The 25,565-nt window shown below is 42.2% G+C and overlaps 1 protein-coding gene across 2 annotated transcripts in view; it reads left to right on the top strand.

Annotated features, from left to right (window-relative positions):
• Positions 1–34: 34 nt before the first annotated feature.
• The window catches only part of Daam1 (dishevelled associated activator of morphogenesis 1), a 168,409-nt gene continuing 142,878 nt past the window's right edge, over positions 35–25,565 (top strand). Inside the window, exon 1 of one of the 2 annotated variants that reach the window (XM_027418217.2) lies at positions 35–185. The gene's annotated coding sequence lies outside the window, so the exon portion shown is untranslated. The other variant, XM_027418218.2, reaches the window with a different exon arrangement.

The following is a 25,565-nucleotide window of genomic DNA, read 5'->3' as shown; positions in this document are numbered from 1 at the left end:
ATCCTAAGGGCCTGGTCAGGGCGTCCCATGCGCAGTGGACGCCACATTGTATCCTATCAGACGAGGCGAGGGTGATGTCACCTGCGAGTTGGTAACCTACGAGCGGCTGTGAAGGGAACTGTTTAACCGGATCCCATTGTACCGGGAACGCAGAGCGGCCTTTTCAGCATGCAGCAGCTGCTCAGGTGAGGGGACGCTTCGGCTCGCCCGCCGTACTCATTCATTAGCGGCACCGCACCGTGGCGCGGGGTGGGCGTGCTGGTTCCTCGCGCTGTTGGCGGCGCTCCTTCCTGCTGCTTCCCGGAGCTCCCGGGCCAGTAGGTAAATATTAAACTCGTCCTTCAGGTTGGGTCTGGGTGGGAACGGGACCCAGATTGCTACGGGCTGCCAAACTAGGCTTTGGAAAATGGCTGCAGCGCGGCACGGAACGAGGCGAGCCTGAAGGAAGGCGTCCCCGAGGATGGGGTCCCTCCCTTCTTTCTTTCCTAGACGCTCCGTGGTAGTGGAACCGGCCGGGTACAGCTCGCCTCCCGCCCGAGGGTTCTCTCGGGCCAGGGCTGCGGCAGCTGCGGCAGCGGGCGGCGCTCCCGGGCCGCTGGCTCTGTACGATTGTGGGCACCGTGGTGGCAGCGAGCCCCTCACCATCCCTGGCACCTTCACGTCTAGCCGTACTTCAAACGGATAGAGTGGCTGTAATCCAGGCAGTGACCGTGCTTACTGTGTGTTGGGAGAAGAGGGAAACCTGGCGTTGCGGAGGCCGCGAGCAGGCGGCTGGCGGAGACGCGGGGAGATGCGCCTCCCGGGGACCGGACTCGGTTCCCCGCGTCCTGCTTCGGAGGGGCACATCTCAGTCTTCTTGGGTCTGCCGAATCAAGCCTGTAAAGGGCACCTACCTGGGCGGGGGCTAAACGCCTTCCCTACAACCCTGGGGGTGACGGGGTGGAGGATAACCTAATGATAAGGTTCGCTGTAGGGGCAAGAGGGCTGGATAATCGGGTTTACCAGCTGTTTGTGACTGGCTAGTCTCCTGGCTGGAGAGGAGACCTAAGCGAGGCCCGGCCCGACAACTCTAAAGTCCTCTGGATTTTGTCTTCCCTTTCTTCATTAGCTTCATTCGTTCCTTTAGACTCACACATTCATCAGACCCTTCTAAGGTCTTTTGCACGTTCCTTACAGCCAAGGTTTGTGGTGTTCTGTCCCCTCCGCATCACATGCTTTACTGTGCTCAGGAATAGAATTTTGCTCTCCAGTCCCTCTCTCCCATCATCAACCTCCATGGAGCATCCATGGCAAATGCTGCCCGTGACCGTTTTGCCCTCATTGAATTGGTAGTTTCTTGAGATTCGAGCCGGACCTAGTGAATTGAAGCATAGTTTGCCTGCAAGACGAATCCGGTTGCCATGGCGACTCCTGCCTTCGGAATCTTAACAGCTCTCACTGCTGTTTCAATTCGTTGTGGCTCTGCGGGCAGCTGGGAGGGCGTGGCCGGGGGTGTGGTCAAATGTTTGCCCTAGGCCCAGCTGCTCCCTCTTCCTCACCCTTCTGGCAGCTCTGGGACTCCCCCTATTCTCTCCTACATAGCTTGGATACCCTTTTTGGACCCCTTTTCCTCCCTCGTGCTGATACATCATCTCAAAAGGAATTGTCTGGGGCTTTTGTTGTGAGGTGAACTAAATTTGGAAGATGTCTTTGCTGCATCAAGCGAACCGTATCTTTCCACCATTACCACAGTTAATAGTGTTGGAGGCAGTTTTCTTAACAAGGTCACTCTGCCCATGCCTACACTGCTCCCTGGTCAGCAAATAGCCTGAGGTGTCATCACCTCAAAATATCAGAGCAATTAATAACAGAAATTGAAGTGTGGGCGCACAGTGGTAGAAATAATTTTCATAAAATCTAAAGTCCAGCTGCTGATGGTCCTTAAAAGTGAAACTCTGAGCCGAGTGCTAACCCATTACCTCTGAGAGCACCTGTCATCTCACTGATAGTGTGGACAGGTGAGTTCAAAGAATACCTAATGTTGATTCTAGGTTTAAAGCCTTGCAACTCTGAAAATGACCCCTCCTCCCAATAGCGCAAGGTTTAAACTGAACTCTGACATTGTAGCATTCAGTTTGTATGGCTGCCCCCAAATCAAGATCCTTGGGGTGCTGTTGAAAAATAGACAAGGTAGCTGTAAGTACTATTTTTAAATTTATAGTACACTTGATATTATCTTAAGCATCTGGGCTTTTATGTCCTAGTCACAATTAGTTGTTTACATTTTGTGGTTTGCAGATTCTTGATGAATGTAGTTATTTGTAACGTAATTGAGCAAAAGGCAATTAAATTATATTAAGATGTTTGTTTCCCATCGTCTGCATTTTATCCTGATTGTGTTATCTCTCAAAAATGGGTGGGGGGTTGTATATAGGAGTTTCTATGCAAGTGCATTCATGTACAGGGTAATGCTTGGGTTGTTGTGCCAAGTGGTTAACACTCATCATCTTAAGTAGGTGGTTACATCCCTGTGAGGCAGCAATAGCAGAAGTTTTCACTCATTATTATGTATTTTCTTTTTTGCCCTAGGATTTATCATAAGGGGGAAATGTCCTTCATTTATTAGCTTATTTGCTTTTGCTCTGTGTGCTAAACTTTTTGAAGGCAGGCTATTTGTCGTCTCAGTCTTTCCAGAATTTGGGACAAGTTTCTTTAATAAGCATTCATTAGCTAAAAATTAAAGAGGATTGAAAATCCAAGATCTGTATTCTATCTCCTGCTAGTTATGTAATTTGTTGTAATATTCTCCCTTATTTTTGTCAACACATCTTGCTACAATTCTTTCCATGAGTGTAAAGATGGTTTGTTATTTTATAATTACTTTTAGAATGCATTCACCTCCATAGGCTATTGTTACACTTTCTTAGTACACTCAACTGGATACTTTTAGTAGCTGTACTCTCCTTGGCCCAGATAATTTCCCCAAAGGTGTATGGCGGGGAAACTGAGGAGAAAGAGAAGGCAAAGATAGCTAGAAGCTTTTGTCAGTCCACCAGTGGCTCCTGGAGTTGCTGGGAGACAGCAGTCTTGTCATCTGGGGCAGAGTTGTTCTATAAACAGGATCTGTTCCAGGCCATTCCTAGGAAAGGACATTTGTCTGGTGTTGATTAAGGTGTTGTTATGCAGTGGTCAAACTGGTGGCTCTGGAGTGTGATCCATCTTAAGAAGGGTGATAGAGAAGCGTGGTGGGTCAGTCACATCCTTAGGCAGAACTGGAAACCTGCCTTTCTCTTCTTGGCAGGTAGTTTGGAGTGTTGAGAATGTGCTTGTGGATAGTTTTATTTGGGCTACTTTGTTTAAAGAACTGTCTTTAGTGTTGGTAACAAGGTTCTCCCCACAAATAGGTGCCTAAAAACACAGTTAAGACTGAAATAGTTTCATTTTGTAAATATTTAGAGTATGGCTTTGGCTTGAGAATCTTGGGTTCTTCTGTGAAAACACTTTAAAGTTACAGCTGGATAAGAGGGAACAAGCCTTTCCCACAAAGCTAGGTACCACTGAGCTTCAGGTGTATGGTTCAGAAAATGATCCACAGAGCTTGTCACTGGAATTGGGGGTCTTTCCTAGCATCCTATAGTCTTGTGTTTCCAAATCTTAGGTCTGTGTTCTGTTAGTTACGGAAAAAACAAAACTTTGCCAATTTTGGTTGCCAAACTTGTTTTCTCTACAGGGCACTTAGTCAAAATGAAAGTGTCTCCTCCCACCTCGCCCCCCCCCTTGGGATAAAGATTATGAATTGCTGTCACTTGTTCTGGCGTTAACTTGGTAATGGAAGAAAGCTTCCCAGTTAGTATCTAAGTCAAATACTCCCAACATCCTTTTTTTTTTTTTTTTTTTTTTTTTTAGCTCAGAGGTTTGTATAGGCTAGGGCAGGCTGAGTACTTAGTGAATGCACTGTCTTTTATGTATATTTTGGTAGAGACCATGTCCTCACCTCATTAGCATCCCCACCGAAAGGAGGACAGATAAAGTTGAGACGCCCACTCATCTCAGTGACCTGTATTCCCGCCCAACAGATGGCAGAGAAAGATGTTGTCTACCTTTTAGTTTCTGGTACCCTTCCCGATGTCCCAGGAGCAGAGAACGGAGCATCTCCAAGGGAGTTTACTTTCATAGTGTAAGAATGAGTTTGTTGACTCTGAAGAGCATAGCAACAAGGGTTCTGTCCTCACCCCCTCACCTGTGTCCCCAAGTTTTGAGACAGGGTCTCATGTATCCCAGGCTGACCTTAAATACATACAGTGGAGGATAGGTTTGAACTTTCGATTCTCTTGCCTGTCTCCCAAGCACTTTGCTTATAGGCCTGTGCTTCTCCACCTGGTTCATGCCAGGTGTGAAACAAGGCCTTTGTACATGCAAGAGGGGCACCTGCTTATCAACTGAGCAACAGCATCCAACCCCACATTTAGCATTTGAATGATAAAGCTTTTGAATTTCCCTTTTGCTGTATTTCATATAGACATATGTATTTCGTATAGGCAGAGTATCTGAAAAAAGGAAGTATTTTTATATTCTATATTTAAATTTTTTGGAGGGTGTTCAGTTTCAGACCCTATTTGTGAGGATAAATTTTCACTGGATTGAATCCTTCATCTGGAAACAGGCATCTCACCTAGTAAAAGGCAACTGAAGCCTACTTTAACAGTTAAGAGGGGCCCCAACATCTCAGTTTCCTGCCCTTTTAAGGTAAACTGTGAAAGCCCTTTTAACAAAAATAATAAAACTTTAGTGGTAGTTGAGCATGCAATCTGATATTGAATATCCTTAGGCATTAAAATAGCCCTTTCCCCCTCTCCCTGCCTCAAAAGAGAGACTCATTATAATGTAGCAAATTGGGAGCCAAGTAAACAGCTGTAATTCTTAAACTGTAGCTACCATTGAAAATTAAATGTGGAAAACTGGGGAAGTGTGTTTCATTTTCAATGTAGCTGGTGTGACTTCCTGACGTTCTCTTTTGGCATAGAACTCAATATTGTGCAACACTGACAATATTTGATGTAGACAATTGACTAAAGCAGAAACTTGGTAATTTAGGGGAATAATGGGCAAGCTGCACTGTAATGACAGAGATTGCCAGGAAGAGAAAATGCAAACACAAAGCCTGTTTGCCATTAGGCTACTGAAATATAATACTCCTTTGCCAGACATGGACTTGGGAAGCTTCTCCCTCCACCCCATCCAGCTTGCTATGTTTCTTCACCTTTAGAAAGAACCTGAGCTCCTTCCTTCCATCGACTGCACCAGATTTGGAGTCAAAAGTTACTTGTATTCCTGCCAGGCATACAATGAGGGTCACCTATTAAGCTGGTGTTTGACCCTTTCATTTCAGAAGAAAATACCTGCAGTGCAATTGGCAGCATTGCCTGTCTGATGGGCACTTTGAATTTAGACTTCCAAAAGTGGATAGTCCAGGTCTTAGCTTTGAGCTTTGTTGGGGTGATGCAGATACCCGCCTTTCATATTTTAGAGAGGGATTCTTATAGTCTAGCTGTTGGCTAAGTTTTTGTTGTTGTTAGAAATGTACAGGCCAGGTCTAGAATATGGTTAGATTCACCTTATGTTTTATCTGTGCATCTGTAACTCCTAGTCATGGTGTGTGTGTGTGTGTGTGTGTGTGTGTGTGTGTGTGTGTGTGTGTGTTCATACTTTTGGCTATAAGGAGACTAAGACTAGAGAGTACATCGCAGCTATTGAGAGCACAGCCATTACTGCCAACGGCAAAAGAAAGTGTCATATTATAAAATGAACTGGCAGAGTTTAGTTTCTGCAGACGCTGTAAGCTAGAGGCAAGGATTTGCCAGTGATTTGCCAAGGAACTATGTTAGTTCTCTTGCATAAACTGGGTCAGAACTAGAGACAGCTTACTAAAAGTTTGCCAGGGCCCGCAGCCTGTATTTTTCCTTTCCCGAAGAATACCAGGTATTAACAATGTGTTTTGGTGCTGCTTCTGGGCTTTCCCATCCCCTGTGAACTCCCTGGGCCTGTAAAAGTTGTCCATCACACACTATTGTTCCATAATGCTCTTGCAGATTTGTACACGAGAGGAACAGGAGTTAGTGGCATTTACCAGAGAGACTGTCCTTGTGTGCCTATGCTTAGATGTTTGTTTCGAAGCAGTTTGACAAAACTAAGCAGTAAAATGTAAAACACAAGTTAAAGTCTGCAGCTTTGTAACAAGAGGGCCCTCCTGGGTCCTGAGAACTTACTACAAACCTTTGTTAAGAAATATTTTTTAAAAGGCTGGACTGGTGAGATGGCCCAGTGGGCAAAAGTGTTTACCTGAAAGCCTGAAGACTTGAGTTCCATCCTGGAACTCAGGTAAAGGTGGAAGTAGAGAATGCTCTAATAATGAACAAATATGAACAGCTCTGTTCATGTTAAAGGCAAGCATTTTGACTTAAAAAAATAAGACATTGGATTAACAGCTATAGTTAATCCCAGTATTAGTGGCTTTTGATTCAGGATGATATTGGCAAACAAAAAAAATCACACAAATACATCTCTGTTTTATTCCTCTGTTTTGTTCTGTTTTGTATGTGCAATCAATTGAGTGCTCCCCAAGTTGCTTAACATTCAGTGATAATGTGAACTAAACAGTCAGGAAGGATGAAGAATAAATAAATGCTTGAAATTGAAGCCAATGACTGATGCTGACTGCAGCATGTTCTTTGAGTGTTGAATGGACAGGCCTGCTTTTATCCTTTTGTATTTTTAATAAGGACTAATTAATTCATTTGTGTGTACCTGCTTGAGTTTATGTGTATCACGTGTGTGTATAGATACCTCTGGAGTCCAGAGGGTATCAGATCCCCTGGGACTGGAGTCACAGATGGTAGAAGTAGTCATGAGGGTGCTGGGAATCAAACTTAGGTCCTCTGCAAGAGCAGCAAGTGTTCTTAACTGCTAAGCCATCTCTCCAGCCCTGTTTTTGTGTTTTTGAAATGAAGAATAGAGACTAGATTGAACTAGAAAAACTCTGCGACCCAGTTAAAGCTTCAGATTCTCTGAGTAGGTAACACTTGTAACTATAGAACTCCAGGTCTGTGGAACTGCTTTGCCACAGGCATTTGCTGTCAAGGGCTGATTAAAAATTAAAATCAGTCTGTCTGTCTGTCTGTCATCTATATATCTATTACCTTTGTATATCCATCCATCCATCCAGTTTCTATCCATCCATCCAGAATCTATCATGCGTTCATCCAGTTTCCTCTTGGGCCACAACTGTCCTATTCTCAGGGACATAGGACTGTGTTCAGATGGCCTGGTTCAATATGAGGGGAGTCACAGTCACTGATCTTATGAGGAAGCAGTCCTCCCAAGCCCTGAACCATGCAGCCCAGAACAGGGAGCTGAGTGGCCCCTGAGAGGACAGCTCACATCTCCCACTAGCACTCAGGTTGTTTTTCTTATGGAGCAAGATGAGGGAAGTAGGTGGAGGGGAGGACCAGGAGTTATTGGATTTCATTTATCTTATCACTGTTTTCCCTCTGGATTGTCTTTGTTTACACTTTCTTCTTGGGCCAGGAATTCTTCTAACAGAGAGGAGCACACACATTCTCAGGGATATGCTGCCTTCACAGAGCACGCACACAGTCAGGGATCCACATACCAGGGCTTCCAACAGAGAGTAAATATGTAGTGCACATACCTAGGGATAGATCTATAGGGGCCAAAGGAAGTGTATAATCACAGGTAGGTTTAAGTTTAACATCTGTTTATGACTTGTATTTGGCAGGAGTGCAGCTATGAATATTTGATACCTTGAATGGAATCTTTTTACTTGCTAGTGCTCTGCTGTCTCACAGAGGGAAAAACAAAACAAAACAAAACACCAACTGTATGGCATTCAGATTTGGGTGATCCCAGTGAATCCTTTAAACTTCCTGGGCCTCTCTTTCCTCGTTTGTACAACAGCATGTTCACATGGAACCCTCTTAGGTGGAAATTATACACTGTTAGGAGTGGAGTGTTAGCAGAACAGTAATGACCTAATTTCTGTGGCACTGTGTAATATTGGTTTAATAACATCTGTTGGGGTTGCCTGTCCAGTTTCCCTTCCTGCTGCCTGCCCTGGGACATGGACCTGAGATCCTGTCCTGTTCCTTGCTGGACAGAACCCACTCCTCTGGGTCAAATGCTCTAAACCACAGGAAGTTCCTTAGGATATAAGGGAGGAGGCTAGGCAATATCTTTGGGTGATAGTCCATTCTATTTAAATTGGTAATCTCTTTAAGCTAGAGTAAGACCAGCAGTGCTTCACAGGCTAATACTGCCTGTGAATGTTTTAGCCCGTAATATCCCCCCTCCCCCACCACAGGTTTGGTGCCTGTGTCCCAAGCTGGCCTAAAATGCCTTATAGACAAGTATGGCTTTGAACATCTAATCATCCTTTCTCTACCTCAGAAATTCTGGATTACTGGGCGGTGCTGCCACTCCTGCTTTATACAGGGCTGGGGTAAAACCCAAGGCTCTGTGCATGCTAAGTGCACAGCTACCAAGCTAAGTCAACCAAGCTACAGTCATGCTCTTCAGCACTGAAGGACTTAAGTGGGCATCTATTCTCTGATCACCACACATCTCACCATGCCCTCATCATGTCTCGTGCATGGCCATTTATTATGCAATAGTACCTTGGCCTTGATAACATTAAATGTGTAATTCTTTAAAAGTGTCTTACCATTGTTTATTTCGTGGTTGTGTTCTAATTTGTTGTCTGTTGCCGTGATAAACATCACGATCAAAACAACTTGGGAAAGAAAGGGTTTGTTTCAACTAATAATTCCTTGTCATAGTGTGTCTTTGAGGGAAGTCAGGGAGAGCTCAAGATAGGAACTGGAGCAGAAACCCTGGGGGAATGCTGCTTCCTGGTTTGCTCTTTCCTGCTGGTACTCAGCCAGCTTTCTATCAAACATAGAACCACCTGGTTAGAGGTGGTGCTGCGCTGTGGGCTGGCCCCCCCACATCAATTATCAGTCAAGAAAATGTCCCCACAGACATGCTCACAGACCAATCTAATCGAGAGCAACGGAGATGCTACCCCCCTAATCAAGCCCTATAACTCTGGGCTGTGTCAAGTTGACAGCTGAAGCTAACTGGAGAGACGGTTTGGGGGAGAGAAAAGGGAATGACTTTGAATGCAAATGCAAATTCCATAATTCGAATGTGTACCTGTGGAGGTTAGAGGACAACTTTTGCAAGAGTCAGCCCTCTTTTCCCATCATGTGAGTTCTGGGAACTGAACTCAGGTTGTCAGTCTTAGTGGCAGGTAGCTCTTACCTGCAAAGCCTTCTCACTGGCCCAGGTGTATAATTCTTATTTTAAACCAAATGGCATGGAGATGAGTTTCTTCACAGCTTTATCCAGTAGTACTCTGGCAAATGGTCCTTTCTTTTGTGATCCCTGGTTTCTCAACCTAAGCACAGTTGAAGACTGGCCTGGATGATGCTGTTGTGAGAGAGGTCTGCCTTGTACGTGTTCAGCAGCACCTCTGCCATGTATCCAGCAGATGCCTATGGCAGCCTTCCTGCACTGCTGCAGCACAACCCCAAAAGTCTTCAGACATGGCCACCAAGTGCCTCCTAGAGAATAAAATTGCTCTCTTGGAGAATGAGTTGCCAGGTTTTAGATGGTCTAAGAGCTTTAAACATTGAGACAGGCTTGCATGTTTAGGGATAAATTGCTTTCATTTGGGAATGGAGCTGCCCCTGCTGGTTTTATTTATTTGAGCAGTTGGCTAAAGGCTAGGAAAGGTCAGTGGATTAGCCTCATTGGGGTCATTTCTCCATTCTTCCATGACCAGAGCCTGGGAAGCCAGCCATGTTTTAAGGATATGTCCTTGGGCACAACAGGGGACCTGTGAGACACTGGTGCTGTGTCAGGGTAAGCCCACCAGAGCCATCGAGTAAACAGCTTTGAAGCCCATGGCCTGGGTTTATAGGTCAGTCACATTATCTCTGGATAAGAGAGATAAGGCTGTGGGGAAAGGAAAAGCCAACGCTGTCATTATTGTCAAAGGCCAACATGCTTTCAAAACCATGTTAGCCTTTAGAAACAACAGCTTATCCCAGATGAGCAGTGGGAAGAGCCCTGGAAAGAATTAACAGTGATGTTCCTTTTTAAAATTTTCTCCCTCAGACAAGAAGTCTTTCAAACTTCCCTCTAAAACTTAGGCTTTGGCACCCTCTAAACCTGTATTCAGAGTACAAAGTGAAAATGCTGTCAGGTTTTAATTAACTGGCCCAAGATCCTCTCTTGAGGAGCCAAGGCGACCATAATGTGCGAGGAGGCATGGTTTCAGTTAAACAGTAAACCAGGGCTTAGGGAGATGGCTCAGTTGATGGGCTTGTTGGGCAAGCGTGAGGACCTGAGTTTGAGTACCTGACACCTACCTAAAAAGGCAGACACAGTGTGTTGTCACTTGTGGTCATAACTGGGGAAGTGGAGACAGGTGAATCCCTGAGTGCACTCCAGATTCAGTGAGAGACATGGTCTTAAAATAATGAGGCAGAGAGCAATGAAGAAGTTAAGTGACATTGACTCTGCGTTCACATATACGCACACACATACACACACACACCCCTATGTACCCACATGAATAAGTACACACAGTACATACCAACCACACACAGAATTAAAAACAAGTCAACCATAGTTGCTTCTCAGGGCTAGGTGGGACTTTTGAGGTCATCTCTACCCCTCCTTGAAATGTACTTTGTCTGTTCTTTTAGTTTTGTATCTTAGCTAGGCATCAGGATTTCCCACAGTTGATGTGAGAAAGAAATACATTGGGAGATAGAACCAGGGTACCTAGGACCCCAGCTCCAGGACTGTCACCTTCACCCTAGGTAGTCCTAACATGAAAATATGAGAAGACCAGAGATCTTGGGTTTGGGAAGTGTGGGTCTAGTTGCATATTGCATCAGGCTATCTGTCTGGTTAAATGTCTAACTTTAAGAGTTTAGCATTCATCTTGTAGAAACATTGTAAAACATTTTTTGCTTGTTTGTTTTGTTTTTCGAGACAGGGTTTCACTGTGTAGCTTTGGAGCCTATCCTGGCACTCGCTCTGGAGACCAGGCTGGCCAGGAACTCACAGAGATCTGCCTGCCTCTGCCTCCTGAGTGCTGGGATTAAAGCCCCTCATAAAGTTATTTAGAATTTTGCATATGTGAGGAAGGTTTTTTGTGTGTGGTATAGTGTGTGATATGCTGGACCCATTGCTTCTTTGAAGCTTAGAGCTTTATGGTATCTTGGCAGATGTAACTGAAAAAACTTGTGAGGACATGGAAGTTATCTTTTCCCCATGATGTTTCCCTGGGAAGATTCTGTGTACACTTTAACCCATCGTTTATAGGAAAAGGTAACAGAAACCACCTGGTCACAAATGCCTAACACTGAGCTTCTTTGAAATAAAACTGGGCAGGAGAGTAGTCACGAGTGCATTTCCTAGCCTCTGTTCTAGAAGAGGCTCAGAAGTAATATAGAAAGGCCTTAGTCATTTCTCCGTCACTCGGGCTCTGAAAACTTCCTAGCTGACCCCACTCTGGCTCCACAGAGCAAGGCATATCTGGCTCTGCTGTTTCCTTCTGGAGCTGGTGCCTTTCCAACACCACATCCCCATGGAGGAGCTTGTCTTTGTCTCAGTTATAATAACCAAGAGGGGGCATTGATTGGGTGATTGATTGTTTCTCTCTCTCTCTCTCTCTCTCTCTCTCTCTCTCTCTCTCTCTCTCTCTCTCTCTCTCTGTGTGTGTGTGTGTGTGGCACATGCATGTGTGTGCCATGGTACACATGGGAGGTCAGAGAACAACTTGTGAGTGTCACTTCTCTACCACTTGCACCATGTGGCTCCCAGGGATCAAATTCAGGTTGTCAGACTTGATGGCAAATGATTTAACCCACTGAGCCATCTCCCTAGCTGAAAGTGGCCTTTTAAAAGATAAGTTTCACATTCAGATTCCTAAGCAAGCATAGCAGAGACAAGAAAACAATTAACTTTTAGGAGTAATATGCATACTAGTTTATGGGTTCTACCATATGCTGTGGAAGCAACACCTGGAAACACCTTTGTTCTCATATCATGTAGAACATGTTTTTGATGTTGGCTGTGGACATTTCAAAGTGATGTTTTATGTTCTTAGGGTGATGGTCCTATTTTCCCTTTATAATACAGAAGTTCTGCTCTACTTAATCAAACTTGTGTCTTTGGTTTCTAAAATAAATAGATGACCTTGTATAGCAGGGTATTTTCTAAGTGGAAGGCTTTTTGTTTCCACTCTGAGAAGTCTCATGCTTTGCTTATTTGGAATATTTCCAGCTCTCCTTTTTACTTTTTTTGCATTCATTTGCTTATTTTTTGAGCATGCCTATATGTGTGTGGGTGTGTGTTGTGTGTGCAGGTCTCAGAACAACTTTCAGGAGTTGGTCCTCTCTTGCCATGTAGATCTCAGGGATGTAACTCATACCATCAGTGCCCTTACCTGCTGAGCCATCTGTCTGGCCCACATTTCCATCATCTTAAAGGAACAGCCCCATCAATGTTTGTAATCTGACGACTTTTATGGGTCTGCCAGCCTGCAAATAATGACACAGAGACTTCTTTCTTACTAATTATGAAAGCTTGGCCTTTAGCTTAGGCTTGTTCCCAACTAGCTCTTATAACTTAACTAATGCATTATTTTAAAATCTACATTCTGCCAGATGGCCTTATTTATTTATTTGTTTGTTTATTTATTTATTTTTACCTCTCCTCCATTCTGTATGCCCATGCACCTAGATGCATCCCTCTGACTTCCTCTCTCTGCCTGGGAATCCGCCTATCCTCTCCTGCCTAGCTATTGGCCATTCAGCTCTTTATTAAACCAATCAGAGTGATATATCTTCATAGTGTACAAAAAGGTTATTCCACAGCAAATGTTCATAGGAAATAATATTCTTTAATCTTGAATCAGGTTTTCAAGAATTTGTTATGCTTGTAGTTCTTTCACAAATCCGATTGTGAGTTTTGGATGGCCAAGATTTTCTAAGGAGATCTCAAGAGGTTTGTTAGTTAGCATGACATGGTACTGAAGGAAGATTGACAGTTAAAAAGAACTGAGGCTTCTGGAGGATGATGAAATCTTCTGGAAACAGTAATAGTTATATGATTTATTAGTACAACAGAGACCACTGAGCTAAGCACTGTATAGATATTTCAGGGAATACAAATTATTTCACAGTGAAGTGTTTTTTTTTGTTGTTGTTTGTTTTGTTTTTGTTTTTGTTTTTCGAGACAGGGTTTCTCCGTGGCTTTGGAGCCTGTCCTGGTTCTGTGCGCCACCACCGCCTTTAGTCCCAGCACTGGGGGAGGGGGGCAGAGGCAGGTGGATCTCAGTGAAGTTATCTTTAAAAGACAAACTAGAAACGGTTCTGTGAGGAGAGCCTTAGCGATACATTTTGAGGTCTCAGAGATACTACTTAACATTGCTGTTATTATATGTATCTTGATTCTTCCTCTAAACAGATACATACCACAGACAAAGCATAACTGGTAATTTCTTAACATTTATAGATTATCTGAAATATGGATGACTGCTAGGAAGACATTTTTGCTGTAGTGGGACCTGGTCCGTATCTTCTAGTCACTGTCTATCTCACACCCACTGAAATGATGAAGTTGGTGTTATATTTACTTTAGTTACCCTTTGCTTTCAACTTGTTCCAGCTGATTATTCTGCTAGATATTTCCACTGTGGAAACTTCACACTATAAAAGCCATTCAAGTAGGAACTATTACCTGTAATGCTGTGTGTGTCAATAAAATGTATTTCATTTGTCAGACATCATGAAGCTCAAGGTTTCTTAAATTTGGATTCATGATCCTTTGAGAAACCACATATTTAAAAACCGACAGAATGTTTGGGGAGTTACTCCATGCCACCAGAAATAGAGCCCATGTGCAAAGGTAGCTCTGGCTAAAAGATGTCCTCCAGGCACATTGGTTTTAGTGCTGTGTTATAACTTAGTGCAAACTTAGTAGCTTAACCCAGCACTCCTCAGGAGTCTTCATTTGCCCTGCTGGGTTCTCTGGGGAGTGACTTGGGCATGCTAAATTCCAGGTGTCAGCCAGAGCTGCTGTTTTCATCAGGGGTTCAGGGCCTTCTAAGCTCACTGGTTGCTGGCACAGTATATTTTCTTGTGATAAAGGACCAAGGACTGCTTGCTAGTTCTGGACTCCTTTTTGTGTACAGAGGCCTACCCATGTTCCACAGCATGCAGGCCCACTTTGGCAGCTCACTGGGGGATGTTTGCTTTCTTCCATGCTAGCAGGGGCAAACTTCTCTGCCTTCCTCCCTCCCTCCCTCCCTCCCTCCCTCCCTCCCTCCCTCCCTCCTTCCCTCCCTCCCTCCTCCTTTCCTTCTTCAATAACTAGACAAAAGGTTGATAGGAAAAGGGCTCAAGTGATTACAGGTCAGGCCCACCTCGGAGAATCTCTTTGGGCCATGGAATTTAGCATAGTCGTGATAGTGACAGCTTATCATGATCACAGTTTCCACCTGTGGTGTCTTGAAAAATAAGGCCAGTGGACTTAAGGTCTGTCTTCAGCTATCAGAAGTCAAGGCAATATGCTCTTGATGATTATAAAAATGGAAACATACAATTTAAAAGCTTCCAGAATGGATGGCATGGCTTCTAGAATGGATGGCATACTTGTAGACTATTTTCTAGACCACCTGTTTTGTCAGGTGCTTCTCTCTCAGAGCTACTGCTTCCCATTGATTCTCTTGTCTCAAATGGGATGAACATGAAGACAAAAGATACCAAAGTAGCTGTTTCTACAAACACATACCCAAATAGAAGAATTAGTATAGGTAGTTTACCAATCTTCCACACAGGAACAGCTTAGCTGTAAATAGAGTTCTTTACCAACTCAGGGCTAATCTTTTATCTCTAGCCTCAATAGCTCAGCTCTGTATCAATTCTGGATATCAAATTATAACATCTGTAAATAATTTTGTATTTTAGAATAAATGTTTAAGAGTCCAAGACAACCTCCTCTTCCCTAGTGGGCGTGGCATGCACAAATATGTAGAGGCCAGAGGCCAATGTCACATGTCTTCCTCAGTCTTTCTCCACCTTAGTTTTGGGACACAAGGTCATTCACTGACCTCACCAATTAGGCTAGACTGGTTGACCAGTGGGGTCCAGAGATCTGTCTGTCTTTGCTTCCTCAGTGATGGGGTTACAGGTGTGTGTCACCACACCTGGCTTCTATGTGGGTATTGGGGATCCAAACACAGGGCTACATGCTTGCATGCAACAAACATGGTGTTTCCAACGGACTCACCTCTACCATCTACACGAATCTTTAAAAACAACTGAAATCCCCTGCCCCCCACCCAAAGGAGGGGAGGCAGAGGGAACTGGGATTCACATGTAAAATAATCTAGTTTCTAATTTAAATAAAAAATGGAGAAATGGAAAAAAAACTGAAATCCATTATCATTTCTAAAGTTGTATTTAAGATAATACATATTAATTCTTAAAAATCTGCATACATTTGATCAGTTTAAAGATTTTCTCTGTTTGAAATATTAAACCCTGATGTGAAACAAGCTGTGTGTGTGTGTGTGTGTGTGTGTGTGTGTGTGTGTGTGTGTGTGTGTGCGCGCGCGCGCGCGCTCATTCGTTTGCACAAGTGCCTGCCTGCCTGCCTTTCTGCCCTTTCTAAGTCTCATGCAGTTTTTACCACTTGTGAGAACTTCATTAGCTGTTCCACAGAATTTCCGCGTCGGGAACTCATGGTTCAGTCTGCTTCTGTTACCTCTAGTTCTTGTAAATTGTTAAAATGAAACTAATTGATGCCTTGAGCCATCTGTTCACTATAGAAGTGGGAAAGCTGCTTGCTGAGCAATGCGGGGGGCATCATTTAGATGTTCATGTGTAAACAGACATTTAGAGAAGTAAGTGCATGGAGGAGAGAAGCAGATCTGCCAGGTTCCTCCTCCGCCTTCCTCAGGTTCTTAGTTAAAGAGCAGTGTAGTATTTATATGCTGATAGTGTATGGATCCATTAAGAATATTTCAGAGAGTTTATGATCAGGAGATGGAGTGATATTTCCATATTTCCATTTGCTTAGCTGTTTGTTTGGCCCAAGTGTTTTTTTTTTTTTTTTTTTTTTTTTTTAATTAGACTTTAGCTTCTTGATAAGGGAATAGAAAGTCTTACAGCAGAAAAGATTTCAGATTTGAGTTCTGCAAAGGAGCTGGGTCATGAAAGTTGCGGTCATAAAATTAATGCTTTTTAAAATTAACTGTGGTATAGCTATTGTGTATCTGCAGGCTCCGTAAGCACATGTCCTTTGTTCTCAGGGACGTGGCAGATACTTACTTTTAAAAATGCAGCATTTATGTTAATGGACCCATTTTATATGACAATGTAATTTAAACTTCATTTAGGGAGAACATAACCATGAGCTGAGGTAAATGAAAACACAGTACTTAGAATAGAGAAAGCTCCCTGTAAAGGGCAGTAGGACATATTTTAGGCTTCTTACCTGTGCTGTCCTTGGCAGCCATGTAACTAGCATTGCAGTGCCAAAGTGCCACAGATAGTATGCAAACATGGGATATGCCAGTGTGAGTGACAGCTGGATTGGGCTGGAGAGGAGTGTGCACAACACTGTTATATTTGCTGTCCTGTGACTAGTTGAAATTGTGCACATGCACATGTGTGTATATGTAGTGTTCCATCTGTAGTTGTGAATATTTAAAGGTAGGGTCCTTAAGGCATTATAACTTAAAAAAAGTGATCACTATATAAAAATGCAGTCAATAATTCAAAGAAAAACACCTTTTAGACTAGTCTAATTTGGCAGCGTCTCGGTTTGTAGCACATTTCCAGTAGTGTGTGCCAATGTGTGAATGCTTGCAAGGCCCAGAGACACAGAGCCTGAGGGGGAGGAGGGATGGAGGAAAGGAGGCGGCAGCGGGAGGACGGAAGTGTTCTACACTCTGAAGATGCAGGACCTGAAGTGATCCTAGCTTCTCACAGTGCCTGTAAGGTTGGCTAAGTCTTTGTGCATCTAGCTATTTTGTCTATAAAATAAGATACTGACATTGTTCTACTCTTATTCCAATAAATGTTTTTCAAAAAATAGGAATAAAGGCTAGAGCTTCCAGAATGCTCGCTGTTAACTGCAGAAACTTGCTGAAGTCAAACTGCCTCAAGGAAGAGAGCAGTGAGAAAGTCAGACCATCCCATGGCTTGATGTACAATTTTTGATTAGTGTAAAATCAATACATGTTGTTCAGTAAAAAGTGTACTTTGAACTTTGAATGTTGATCTTTTTCCAGGCTAGCAAGATGTGCTGTTCTTTTTTCTGCCGATGATGTGTAGTAGGTGTGGACCAGAGATCCCAGGCACCCATAGGATCAGCCAGAGCCTGTGTTCTTTGTTGTGCTTGTTACTCGGTCATGGCACTTGTATGTGCTGTATATCCAGTGCATTTCAGCATACAGTATTTCCACTTTAAAGGGTTTATCCAGGCAGTACTTCATCATGAGTCAGGTAGTGTCACTTGTTGAAATGAAGTCTTGGTTCCTAAGTTTTTGATAAGTCAGTTTGTAGTATCTTCAGTCAAGTTAGAACAAAATAGTACACCTAGGAGTAAGAATTGAATTTTGACTGCATCTGTTTGTGGAATTAATAGAACTCATTGTTGTAGATTGTACTTATTTAAAAAACACAATTTAATTCATGATTTAATTAGTCCTTCTCCTTAATTTTTATTAGTGTTATGGCCTCTCAAATTAGATCTACTTGTAGTTAGCTGATGAGAAAGAATAATTTCCAAAAAGCAAAAGAAAAATTAGTCTCACAGCTGGGCCGTGGTGGCACACGCCTTTAATTTTAGCACTTGAGAGACAGAGGCAAGTGGATCTCTGTGAGTTTGAGATCAGCCTCACAAAGAAACCTTGTCTTGAAAAAGAAAGAAAAATAAAAAGAAAAGAAAAGAAAAAAAGGAAAAAGAAAGAATGAAAGAAAAATTAGATTCATAAAATTATAGACACATGCTGACAGTTTTGTTTTGCTTACTGATTAATAAGGCTACTGGTAAGATGTTAGGACCAGATCATAGAGCATTGGATAAACAGGTGTATGCCTGTCTGTCCATTTAGAAATGCTGAAATATATTTGCTAGTATATACAAACTGATTAATATCCTAAAGAATCATAAAATGCTATGTTATATGTGTGTCAGGCATGGAAAGCTATTGAGTGGCTCCCAGATAAAGTTACTTGCTTTGAGATGGATAGGAGCCATTGTGATACTATGTTTTTTTTTTGTTTTTTTTTTTAAGTTAATTCCTGTTCAGCAGGTTCTCAAGATTTTCACTTTTAAGAGTCTTTGACTTTATTAAAAATTGAAGACTTCAAATAGATTTGCTGTTGTAATATAAATATATTGTTAGAATAGACAGACTTTAAAACCATGCAGTTATTCACTTAAAAATACCAATAATGAAACCCATTGCATGATATCATCTGAGTGATGACTTAATTATGAGCACTGAAAGTTCTGGAAAATTCTATGGGTCTTTGTTGAGAGATGAACGTGAAAATTAACAATTACAAACAGTGGCCTTGTGTTGTTATGTAATTAATTTAAAGCTCACAAACAGTGCAAGGGTCTGTCACTCTCCAAGAACATGTTTGGACCCTAAAGCTGTGAGCGTGGGAGAGCTGTCCCCATTACTCATTTGTCATGTGGCAGCATGGGCGGGGGGGGGGTGGGAGGGTGGGGAGGAGATGTCTCCCCCTACCCCGCTCCATCACCCATCATAGCCTGAGGCAGGTGGGACAGCCGTCCCTGGCCCTCAACAGCTGCAGCACTAGGGAGAGTGGTCCCCACACATTGCCTGGGCAATGCAGTAGAGCTGTCCCTGAAGGAATAGTTGTGGGAGAACTGGTCCTGAGGATATGAAAGCAGGAGAACTGACTGCCACCCCTTGCTCATTTCTGCAAGGGGTGAACTAGCCAGGGCAATGCAGGAGAGTTCACTGTGGTGGTGAGGATAAGGGAGAGCTAGAGGGGTGGAGAGGGAAGTTGCAAGGTCCTAGGGAGGATATGAAGGAATGAGGAAATGAATGGAATGGAGATGCATGATGGGAAAGACACAAAGAATAAATAAAAAGGACGTTTAAAAAAATGCTTGGAGACCACTGGTCTCATTAAAAACACAAAGGCCAAAGGTAACTCTCCCTGAGAGAATACCCAGTGATTCTTGCCAATTTGTAAAGCTTTTTCTTTCTTCCTGACAGTATTCCTTCTCTGATAAATGTTTCCTAGCTAAACAAGGGGAATTTTCTTGTTTAATCTGAGACTAAGTGGGAAACTTACTTTTAATTTTTGTTGTAAAATCACTGTGATAAACAGTGGGAAAACCAAAAACCAAAAACTAAAGCCAAAGCCAGTTGTTCTAGCATCTACCTATAGTTCCAGTACACGGAAGGCCAGAGGCAGGGGGATTAGGAGTTCCCAAGGCCATCATTGGCTATATAGTGAATTTGAGGTCAGCCTTTGACTACAGGAGACCCTGTCACAGTAAAACAAAATAAAAAAGTGAAGAACAAATGAAAACACATAAATTTAGAAAATCTCATGTTTTTGTTACTGTCTGTGCTCTTCAGGGTCTTGTCTCCAAGTACATATCAGAAACTTTTGGGTGGCAGTTTCCTCTCTCTATTGCATCTGGCTGTCCTTGCTTTCTTGAGACAGGTTCTCCTTGTATAGTTTTGGCCAGGCCTAAACTCAAGGTGATCTCCTGCCCTTGCCTGCCCAGTTCTGGGATTATAATGGGATTACCATCCCTGGCTTCGTGATGTTTCTTGTTAAAATTAATTTGTTTCAAGTTTTGGTTAATTTTCTCAGAACTAATTCTTGGAAATGGAGCAAAGGTTCAAGGGTTTGAGTATTTTAAAGTTGTGCTAAACTGTTTTTTTAGGAAGGTACTCTCTGCTGATAACAGTAGGGTGTGAAAGTGCTGCTGGTGCCTAAGAGAACATCAGTCTCTCACAGTTGTCTGCAGTTAACAATTGGCAAATACTGCTACATTGTATTTTAATTTCCATATGAAGTTTTTATAAAATAAAACTTTCTCCCCTAGGTCATCTTTATTTTTCCTTTCCCAGACTTACCCATTTATCTATTTACTCATTTGCCTGTTTAGCTAAGAACCTGCTTAAAAAGTCATTTTGGGTATAGGGAATTGAACCCAGAGCCTTGTGCATGGTGAGTAAATGCCCTCCACTGAGCTAGATCTAAAATCATTTTTGCATTTTCTTTTTTGAGATGGTCCAGGCAGGCTCTGACCTCTTGATCCTCTTGCTTTAGCCTCCAGGTAGCTGAGAATATACCCCTGTACCAGAAGGCCCAGCAAATCTCAATATTTTAAAGCTAATTATGAAAGAGATTAATTATTAACTTTTCATAAATGCAAGAAGTAATTCCGAAATCCATGGGAAGGATACTTACAAGATGTCTGGGTACTCATAAAAGACCTAAAATACTTCCCAGTGATTAAGGGTCTCAGGCAGCAGTTTTCTATAATTAGTTATCCTCACACACTCTGTCCCCATTATCTGAAGGGTACCCGGCCAGCTGCTGTCGCTTTATCACCAATATGCATTTCCTGGAGGCTGCCTTGGTTTCTTGTTCTCAGTGGCTTTCTGTTATAGAAGATGGCCACAGAATGCTGTTCTGAAGGCATGGCAAGCTGGGGGATGACATATAGTTTTTCCATTGGACTGTACTTGTCTGGACAAATAGGAGGCATAACAATGAAATAATCTAAATATTATGAGGAGAGAGGAAGAAGTTTATATTACAGTGGTTTATGTGATAAAAGAAATGTTATCCCGGTACACTTTGTTTAGAAATGGGTTGTAAAGCAGAAACTCAAATGCGTCGCTAAAATATCTGCCATGTTACATTTCAGCACCAAATGTCACAAGGTCCTGGAGCCATCACAGTCAAATGGACTTTATGTCAATACATCGTAAGTCAGTACCATGGGGTTTCTTCCTACCTGATGTGTTGTGGGTTTGCTCAAACAGGAATGTGTCTTCTTCCACCCACAGGGAAACTGACTTGTGTTTTCAGTATTATGTTCTATTTGGATATAGTTATTTGACTTTATTCTGTTTTGGTTAAAAAGAATTAAAGCATGTGCACATTTTCTCCTCTCTCTCTCTCTCTCTCACATACACACACACACACACACACACACTGTAGCACCATGGGGCTTTGGGAGGCATGCATTGATTCAGTGGCACAGTGGTTGTTACAGGAGTATTCTTTGGATTAAGAACTAGGATGTCAAGGAGCAGATCATATCTGCATGTTCCTCCTGAAGCAGTAATACATCTTCACAACCAGGAGCACAGGGTCCAGGGAAGGTGGGGCAGATGCTTCTCTCTAACTGATTCATTCACTATTCACATCCCAGGTGAGTCAAAGGCCTTACGTAGTTGCTGTAGCAGCAGAATTTTCAAGATTACCAAATGTTGAAGTGAAAAAACAGACAATTTACTCACATCCTGTGAATAAACAAAACCACTGTTGAGTGGACCATAGAATGTTTTGCCCTTTATTTTTGTGTTCTCCTGACCTGCCAAAGGTAGAGTCTTGTAAACATCTCAAATATAGAATGAAATAATGTTTGTAAGTCTTTTTTTTTTTTTCTGTGCATGGTAAAATTGTAGATTTAACTTATTTTTCTTACTCAGAGTGGAAATGTCTATCTGTCTTTGTCGTTCCCTTCCTTTTTTTTTTTTTTTTTTTTGGTGGAGGTAGTGGGGTAAAAAGATTGAGCCTAGGGTCCTATGCTGGCTCATGCCAGACAAGCAAACTTTTTTGGACCTTAACCACAGGCCTTCCTTGTGTGGAGGAATGGGGTAGAACAAGGAAGTAGGTTTTATTCTAATACGAGCTTACTATTTTATGAACTTGTCAATGTAGGAAATATAAAACACTCCTCTACCAATTTTCATTTCAAGTATCCCCTGTTAATTCTTATTATAAAAATTAAGGTAATGCCAGGCCATGTACATGTCTTTAATCCCAGCCCTTGGAAGGCAGGGGTAGGCAGATCTCTGAGTTTGAGGCCAGCCTGCTCTACAGAGTGAGTTCCAGGACAGCCAGGGCTACACAGAGAAACTGTGTCTCAAAAACAAAACCAATGAAAGAAAACAAAACCTTAAGGTAGGATATATGGCTGGAGTCATATTTTGTAACTTTATATAGGCTTCAGTTTTTAAAAGGACTGTCTTATTGAAACAAGCTTGATACAGTTTTGGAGATGTCACATCATATATTTTAAAAGAGATGGAAGTTGTTGTTTGCTTGTATTATCTGAGGGTCTCAAAAATACAGCTTGTTTTATTCTATTGAAGGAACATTTTAGATATTCAGGCTTAAAAATAGCAAATGACATAGTATATAATGGAATAATAAAACGATAATTCATTTGGCACACTTTCATCTGATTGAAAGGCATGAACTCTTATAAAGTGAGGCTGGTTCAAAAAACAAATTGACAGAAAACTCTTGTGAGGAAAACCAACACAAGTAAGATGTTACAGTAATAAACCCCTGTTACTGCTTAGACTGTAAAAAGCTCTCAGGTGTTAGAGTAAGGAGAGTGAGTCAGAGCTTGGGTCACCACTGACCCTCCAGTCTCAGATGGTTGCTGGGCATTGCCTGGCATGTCAAATACTAGAGAGACATGGCCCTTCTCCGCTTTATAGTGCCTATAAAGCCCTTGTGGCCCGTGCTTGTCAGACATGATGTTTTTTCCTTCCCAACCTCCACAAGACCTCATAGCCCTTCTTCTAAGCACATTCTGAACCACAGCAAGTAGTCCAGCAACCTCTGCGATTTTGTATTAGAAGTGGCTAACTCTACAGTTAAAAAAAAAAAAAAGAAGAAGAAAAAAGCTGTCATTAGAATTTAAGAGATCAACTTACCCCATTTAGTTCAAGTGGAATATTGTTTCTTTTTTTCAGCTGTTCCTAACTTTTTAGAGTAGGATAATTCTTTTTTAATTAAAAATAAAGTCATATCCCCACATGGCCATGAACTTAGTAATACTTTAATGCATTTTTATTTTTCCCAATTACAGCATATAAATTTATTTGGAAAAATAAGCATTCATATACACAGGAGATGTTTATATGTGTATGAATGCAGAACCTCTTTTAATACTTCTTATTAATGTCTCCTCTTCCACCATCCCCTAGGACTGTGATTAGGAGCCATTTCTTTCTGCCACTTAGTTATTTTTCTTTGGTTTCAGTTATAATTCTAGATTGTTGTACTAAAAGCAGCTGAAGTTTCTATTTCAGAGTCAAGCTCAGTGTTCATGCCATGTGCTGTAGAGTCTCAAGATTCTGTTCAGGAGGTGCCTCTAGGGAGAGCCTTCCTTCTGCTGGTGTCCAGCATGAAGCTGCCTGTCTGTCTGTCTGTCTATCTATCTATCATATATCTATATTGGGGCTTCCATGAAATTTTAGGTATGTGAAGGATCTCACAGCAAGACTTTAAAAAAAAAAAAAAGGAAAAGAGAGGAAGCAGCAGCATCAGAACCTTCTGGTAATCTTTTCTGACTGCATGTAGTAACTTGAGGGTTTAGGGGTTACCCTATTTGTCTTGAAGCCAGAATTATCTGAGTTGCAGCCACTATTTCTCCATCTACTTTCTGCTATTCCTAAGACTACAGGAGATATAAACTGACCCCAGCTCTAGCTGTGAGAGCAGCAAGTACTTAGACGGAAAGAAAAATTGTCTGCCTTGGAATGTTAGGGAACTCAAAAAATTTCGATGCCTGCGTCAAGGGTTACAAGGTATACATACCCTACTTGTAAATGTCTGTCTTGTCTTTTCATTATTTAGGGTAAATGGGTGCTGGTGAAGTTTATTGTTATCTTTAATTTTTTTGGTTTCTTTTAAAATAGTAAAGAACTAATACCATGGTCAAAAGACAGCCCCACCCCCCAATCTCTCTAATGTGGTATGCCTTCCCCATTGTGCTTGTGACATAATTTTGTCCTGCTTGATTTCCAGCTCAGTTGCTCATTTCTTTCCTGGGTGATTTCAGGATGCAGCAGGAGATCTGTACTGCAGTCAGGAAATTATGCAGCCGCAGGACTTTAGTGTACTTAACGTACCTTGGGCAGCCTTTCCTTCCTAGCACACTAGCACAAAGCCAGATAGCCCTGGCAAGTTCACTCTATTCCTCGGGTTGTTTACCTCAGGAGGCCGGGGCTGTATGTGATCCAGGAGGACACCAGATGTGTGGTTAGGGTTTACAAGAGTGCTGTGTTAGGTGGCTGCTCTTTAGTTGGTGGGGGAAACACTCCTTTCTGTGGCTGATGGTTAGCTTACCTTCTTTTGAAGCAGTGTAGGATGGCAGTAAGAGCTTTCTGATTAGATTCTTTCAAATTTTGGTAGAGCTGGCACTGCTGACCCAGCTGGCCCTTGAGAATCTTGGCAGTCAAGGTGGTCATCTCACTTGTTTTTCTGTTAATTGTGGTCAAGCAACATGTTGCCTTAAGGTAAGAGTTACAGCCTCTTTGTCATCTAGCTTAACAGGTTTGCCCCAGACCCATACCAGGCTCACTAACATGCTTTCTCTCTATATGGATTGGCCAGTTCAAATCATTTTTAATAAATGTAATATGGGCTCTTTTGTCACTGGCCTTTTCATCTTACTGTTTTTGAAGGCTCATCCATGGCCTGGCATGTATCAGTATTCTTTTTTATATTCTTGTTTGTTGATTGGTTTGCTTATTTTATTATCTATCTATCTATCTATCTATCTATCTATCTATCTATCTATCTATCTATCTATCTGTTTTGGAGAGAGGATCTTATTTAGGGAGTCTTCATCTGTCCACCAGCCAGTTCCAATTCATGATGCGGAAACCTATATTAATTATGAAAGCTTGGCCGATAGCTTAGGCTTGTCCCAATAGCTCTTATAACTTAAACTAACCCATATCCTTTAATCTATGTTCTTTTATGTGGCTTGGTTACCTTTACTCTGTACTACCCATGATGATTCATTCCTCTCTGTCTCACTGGCCTCCTCCTTTCAAGCATCCTGTGTGCTTGAAAATCCTGCCTAGCTATTGGCCATTCAGCTTTTTATCAAACCAGTCAGAATGAATGACATATATCTTCAAGTGTACAAAAAGATTATCCCACAACAATCTTATTTTGTAACCTTGACTGGTCTGGAACTCATAGACCAAACTAACCTTGAACTAAGAGATCTTCCTGTCTCTGTCTCCTGAATGCCAAGATTGAAGGGGTGTGCCACCATGCCTAACTAGTACTTCATTCTTTTTATTGCAAAGTTCTGTTCCATTTTATGGATATAGCATACCTTGTTTATTTGTGGACAACTGGGTATTTCTACTTTTTGGTTCTTTGAATAATGCTGCTATCAGCATTTGTTTTAAGTTTTGTGTGAACATATGTTTTTGG

Source organism: Cricetulus griseus, chromosome 5 (genome assembly GCF_003668045.3).
Source record: "Cricetulus griseus strain 17A/GY chromosome 5, alternate assembly CriGri-PICRH-1.0, whole genome shotgun sequence".
Taxonomy (NCBI): domain Eukaryota; kingdom Metazoa; phylum Chordata; class Mammalia; order Rodentia; family Cricetidae; genus Cricetulus; species Cricetulus griseus.
Note: the sequence above shows the minus strand (reverse complement) of the source record. Positions and strands in the feature narration are given on the sequence as shown.